The 6,705-nt window shown below is 26.6% G+C and overlaps 1 protein-coding gene across 2 annotated transcripts in view; it reads right to left on the reverse strand.

Moving 5' to 3' along the window:
• LOC137615167 (katanin p60 ATPase-containing subunit A-like 2) overlaps window positions 1–6,031 on the reverse strand; it is a 76,442-nt gene extending 70,411 nt beyond the window's left edge. For both annotated transcript variants that reach the window (XM_068344811.1, XM_068344810.1), the window contains exon 1: window positions 5,996–6,031. The gene's annotated coding sequence lies outside the window, so the exon portion shown is untranslated. The remainder of the gene's footprint in view (window positions 1–5,995) is intronic.
• Window positions 6,032–6,705: the final 674 nt, after the last annotated feature.

The raw sequence follows: 6,705 nt of genomic DNA on the forward strand, positions 1-6,705 counted from the left end.
TATAGATTCTCCCTAATCCCTACCTGGTTTCAGAGGGGTCTTGTGTGTGTGTGTGTATGTTCGGTCTCAAGGGCATTGTGTGACTGAGCTGCTCGTGGTTCAAACACTGCGATGGATTACCAACAGTATGTACACTTAAAAAAATGTCTTAAGAAACGATAAATACCTGGCAACATGTATTCCAGGATTTTTACCGTATTAAAAACGGATGTATTGACGTAAAGGAGTGATATTACGGTCACCAACCCGTAAAAGATAGCAACAAAGTAAGGTAAAATTACGGTCGCCTGTATTTTACTGAAATACGGCTGGGAACAGGATAGTTTTACGGAGAATTCCCGATTAAAATTACGATTTTTAACAGTAGCTGATATTCTTATATTTTGTGGTCTTACATGTGTAGATTTTATAGCCAAGACACGCTTGGACGCCAAGTATCATAGCAGATATGTGGTACGAGGAAGTTTTGTGATTCAAGTAGTGAAATATGGATATTTATAGCCGTAGAGTTATTTCACCATAGCAGAACAAATGTTACTGCACATATTATTATTATTATTATTATTATTATTATTATTATTATTATTATTATTATTATTATTATTATTATTATTATTATAACTTGTTAAGCTACAACCCTAGTTAGAAATGCAGGATGCTATAAGCCCAGGGGCTACAACAGGGAAAATAGCCTAGTGAGGAAAGGAAACAATGAAAAAATAAAATATTTTAAGAAAAATAACATTAAAATAAATATTTCCTTTATAAACTATAAAAACTTTAAAGAGACAAGAGGAAGAAGAATAAGATAGAATAGTGTGCAAGAGAGATATATATGTATATATACATATACATACATACATATATATATATATATATATATATATATATATATATATATATATATATATATATATATATATATATATATATATTTATGTATATCAGCCTTTGATAGTCCACTACAGGACAAAGGCTTCAGACATGTATTTCGAGGCTCATATATTCACGGTCTTTCTAAGCTAGTCTATACCCGCAAATTTTATTAGCTCGCCAAAAAATCGTCTTCTCTTCCTTTTGCTTCTGTTGCAATCTATAAGGGCCCATATTGATATTCTTCTCGTCCATCATATTTGTTATTCTCAGTATATGTCCCACCCACATCCATAATTATATATGTATACAGTATATATATATATATATATATATATATATATATATATATATATATATATATATATATATATATATATATATATATATATATATATATTGATATTTATATATATACACATAAATATATATTTATATATATATATATATATATATATATTTATATATATATATATATATATATATATATATATATATATATATATATATATATATATATATATATATATATATATATATATATATATATATATGTCTATGTGTGAATATATATATATATATATATATATATATATATATATATATATATATATATATATATATAAATGAACATTTTATCAAGCTTTACCATGATAACTTGCACCGTGCTTACCCCCTCCCCCCCCAAAAAAAAATAGCGAAAATCTGGCTTCGCAAATGTTAACAAAACGGTCGTTTTTAGCAGCAAATAATTAACGCTAATTAATAAGAGCCAACGACTGGTCTCCCTTCCTGGGACAACCGTCCTAGGTTAATTATTACCGTTAATCAGTTGCCCTTTTTGGTGGGGGAGATGTCATCTCGTAAAATGACATGTAATTACCGCTAATTACATCAATTTATGAAAGGCATTTATGAAAGGCGAATCACATGACGACAATATCTGGCTTCCGTGGAAGGTGATTGATGGCTTCATTGTATACGGAAAGATGAGGTTAGGTTGGGATTTTGGTTACTTGGGGTCAAATAGTTTTTTTTTATGTGTGTGGAATATGCAAAGCGAGTTGTTTGAAATTTTTGAAGTCGTTTGGAAATGGGATCTTTACGGTAGAGGGAAAAATGGCCTATAGAATTCATGCTGAATTTTTAAGAAAAATAAGTTTTAAGGAAAAATAGGAAGATGATATATATATATATATATATATATATATATATATATATATATATATATATATATATATATATATATATATGTATATATATATATATATATATATATATATACATATATATATATATATATATATATATATATATATATATATACATAAATATATATATATATACATAAATATATATATACATATATATATATATATATATATATATATATATATATATATATATATATATATATATACACAAATATGTATTATATATATATATATATATATATATATATATATATATATATATATATATATATATATATATATATATATATATATATATATATATATATATAAACATCGTATTCCAATAGACTTATAATTAATTTTAAATAAACTATATAATTACTAAATACATTAAAAGTAATTGTGTCCCGAGAGTTGTTTTTATTGTTAATTAATCATTCAATTATTCAAGGCTTTTGAGTGACATATTGTTAAATAAAATAAACTCTTAAATCAGTGTAAATAAAAAGTAAAATTTACGAGATGTTCCAAATTAACGGAGATTTGACCTTGATTAATAATTATTCTTAACCAGTGTACACGACCCGTCAAAATGATGGCTATTTATTTGGATAGATATGCACACACACATTCAACCCTTTCCTCCCCCTCCCTCTTTACTAACTGTAACCCATCTTACCAGGGTATGAATACTTCCTCTCCCTATCTGAGGGACAGGGAGAGACTGAGTAGTTATACGTCTGGCAATACCGCCGAGCAGGACCTGAATTATATATATATATATATATATATATATATATATATATATATATATATATATATATATATATATATATATATATATATATATATGGCGCAAACAAGTACAATGTTGTACTTCCTTGTTATCTTGATAAGGTTCCACAATGATGTAAGACGTGTATGAAAACTAGGTGTATATTTGTAGATATTACAAAAACGTTTTTTTTTTTTTTTTGTAATATCTACAAATATACACTTAGTTTTCATACACGTCTTACATCATTGTGGAACCTTATCAAGATATATATATATATATATATATATATATATATATATATATATATATATATATACAGTATATAAATATATATATAATATATATATGTGTATGTAAACTGTATATATATATATATATATATATATATATATATATATATATATATATATATATATATATATATATATATATATATATGCTAATAATTAATTGTGTGTGGCCATGATAAATATATTCCCACATTAAACCAAATTTTTTTTTTTCCAACTTTGCAAAATATTTAGAATTGAAAATAAAAAGTAAATATAACATGCCTAAAAAAAAAGGGAGATTTTAGGCATATTTCGTGACGTGATATGCTGGCGTAGGCCTATATATAAGTCGATAGGCCTACCATCAATAGAGAATATAGAACACGGTTAAATGGAAGAATTGCAGAAATGGTGTTGTATATAAATAACGCAAATCATATTATTTGAAATTGAATATTGCATTGATTATGAATAAGAAAAATAAAATTTATTATTTAAAGTAACTTTAAAATGTTGTATTTATTTAATAATTAAAGGTAGTTAAGAGTTGATTGTTATAGTAGGTTGTGGAGAAGAGACATATTGATTATTATTATTATTATTATTATTATTATTATTATTATTATTAGTTCTTTGTTATTAAAGGTTTCCCTTGTTTATCAAATAGCACTTCATGAATTAATTATAGCATGCTAAAATCTTTATGCATATTATATGATATATATGTATGTATGTATATATATATATATATATATATATATATATATATATATATATATATATATATATATATATATATATGTGTGTGTGTGTGTGTGTGTGTATGTATAAATGAATAAATACATATGTATATATATATATATATACACACAGTATATATATGCTATACATATACACATCTATCTATCTATCTATCTATCTATCTATATATATATATACAGTATATACAGCCCATAAATATAGACATATATCTATATCTATCTATCTTTCTATATATATACATATATATACATACATACATACATATATATATATATATATATATATATATATATATATATATATATATATATATATAATGACATAGAAACTCATAATTTTTCTGAAATTCAAAAAAGCTGAGCGCCCCCACCCCCACCCCATGCAAAAATGCTTACCCAAGATTTGCAATAATTATAGTATAATAGTTGGCTTACGTCCCAGCACTAAATAAATACCTAATTTTGTTAACGAAAGGCACACATTAATAATTGTTCATATTATTTAATTTTTTAAATTTTTTTTTTACTATCAAACTATTGTAGCCACAATGAACTTGAATACAGAATGTGGTGTAATTAAAAAGAAATACAATGCAAAATTACTTTTTACAAATAAACTCCATGCATACTGATTACATTATTTGCTTTTCAATTACGGCTATAATAAATTCATAATTTGAATGTGATGTAATTAAAGAAATATGTAATTTGATTACCTTTTTTAAACAAGTGCCATGAATACTGATTACATTATTTTCTTTTGAATTGCGGCTATAATAGATTTACACAGTGAATTTAATGTAATCAAAGAGATATACGATGCAAAATTACATTTTACAAGTAAGTTTCATGATTACTGATTATATTTATTTTTCCAATTACCTCAATGAATTACTAAGGGTATGTATGTAATGTAATTAAAGTAGTACACATTGCAAATATAATTACATTTTAAAAGTTCCATGAATAGTGATTTCATCAATTACTTTTCCAGTTACCTTTTCAAATTACTAAGGGTATGTACGTAATGTAATTAAAGTAATACACAATGCAAATATAATTAGCTTTTACAAGCAAGTTCCATAAATACTGATTACATTAATTACTTTTCCCAGTTACCTCTTCAAATTACTAAGGGTATGTATGTAATGTAATTAAAGTAATACACAATGCAAAAGTAATTGCACTTTACAAGCACGTTCCATGAACACTGATTACATTAATTACTTTTCCATTTACCTCTTTGAATGACTAAAGGTATGTACATAATGTAATTAAAGAAAGTGACATAATTAAAGAAATGTAAAATTTGATTACCTTTTTTAAACAAGTTCCATGCATACTAATTACATTAATTTCTTTTCCATATGTACGTAATGGAATTAAAGTAATACACAATGCAAATATAATTACCTTTCACAGCAGGTTCCATGATGATTACATTTTTTAAATTATTCTTCGAAATTTTGAATTACTAAATGTAAAAAACAGCTTTATACAAACGCTCTTGAAAATATCCTGCCCTCCTGTGCATTGTCCTTCAAATGACATTGAATCTAGAAACGTTTATTACTAATAAATTGCCAAAATGTCATGTACTTTGATGCCTTGGTATAATAAAGACAATTATATTAACTTTGCCTTTAACTATTAACACGTGAATAATTTGGTTAAGATTAGTTAATTATTTCCACGGCAACTGGGTTAGTTTGGGGGGGGGGGGGGTACCTCCCCAAATTTGAGTGGGTGGGCCTCCCTCTTCAAAGCGTATTATCAAGCTAATATTGCTTGCACACGAAATAATCATTGTGAATTTTGCATGCTCAACAATTTTGCAATTATGATTTGATATCCCTACGAGATTTCATTTAATTTTCGCCATTTAACCTGGCCACCCAGAATCCTAAGACAGCGTTTGTTCCAACCACCACCACTGGCTCTGCAAGCATAGGATTCTTGGTATCCTATAAGGATGCAATCCATATTAGGACTCCTAGGTCTGTCTACCGTTTTCCACTTATAAAAGCACATATTTACTCTTTGAATTATGATAATATCTCAAATAAATCGATTTCATAAGAAAGAACAGCGTGAAAATAGACCAGCTTGGCTTACCTGTATGAGTCGCTCCTCTGTTGCACACTGAACCAAGTCCACCAGATGACTGAAAGCCTGCCTTGCTTGCGACCCAGCTATAGGTAGGTGCCAGAGGTCGCCAGATATCATATTTGCTTTTGTCGCTCCATGATTGTAGCCATAATTCGTATTACATTTTAATTTAAAGTTGTAATAATCTATTCATTGAGTGTATTAAATATCCTGTATAGTGAAATGCATAATTTTAAATAATCCATTAGAATATGATAGGAAAAAACACGTATTTGTATTCATCTAAAGAATTGTAGTATATCACGAAAAAATTAATAATCACTCTACATTTACTCACTTTCTATCCAGGCGGAAGGCAAAAGTAGCATTTGAAAAAATATAGATTCCTTTAATTGGGTTATTGATTGTCCGCGGGACACACACACATACGCACGCACACACTCACGTGTTATTTACATCGTTGCCATGGTGAGAGTCAAAAACGCCTCCGTTTTCTTTCGCCAGCCGAGCCAAGAATGATGTTTCAAAAATCCTTACGTATATAACTATTTGATTCTTTATAATATATCCATGCATATCCTTTTATTATATTCAACATATTTAACTCAAAATCAAATCAAATCTATCAATATATGTAAGTAAGTAAGAAAGAAGGATATACTTTTGATTTCGCGATGAAATCAATGACCGTTTTCTATGCTGAGTGATGAGAGAAA

This window comes from Palaemon carinicauda, chromosome 21 (genome assembly GCF_036898095.1).
Source record: "Palaemon carinicauda isolate YSFRI2023 chromosome 21, ASM3689809v2, whole genome shotgun sequence".
Taxonomy (NCBI): Eukaryota; Metazoa; Arthropoda; class Malacostraca; order Decapoda; family Palaemonidae; genus Palaemon; species Palaemon carinicauda.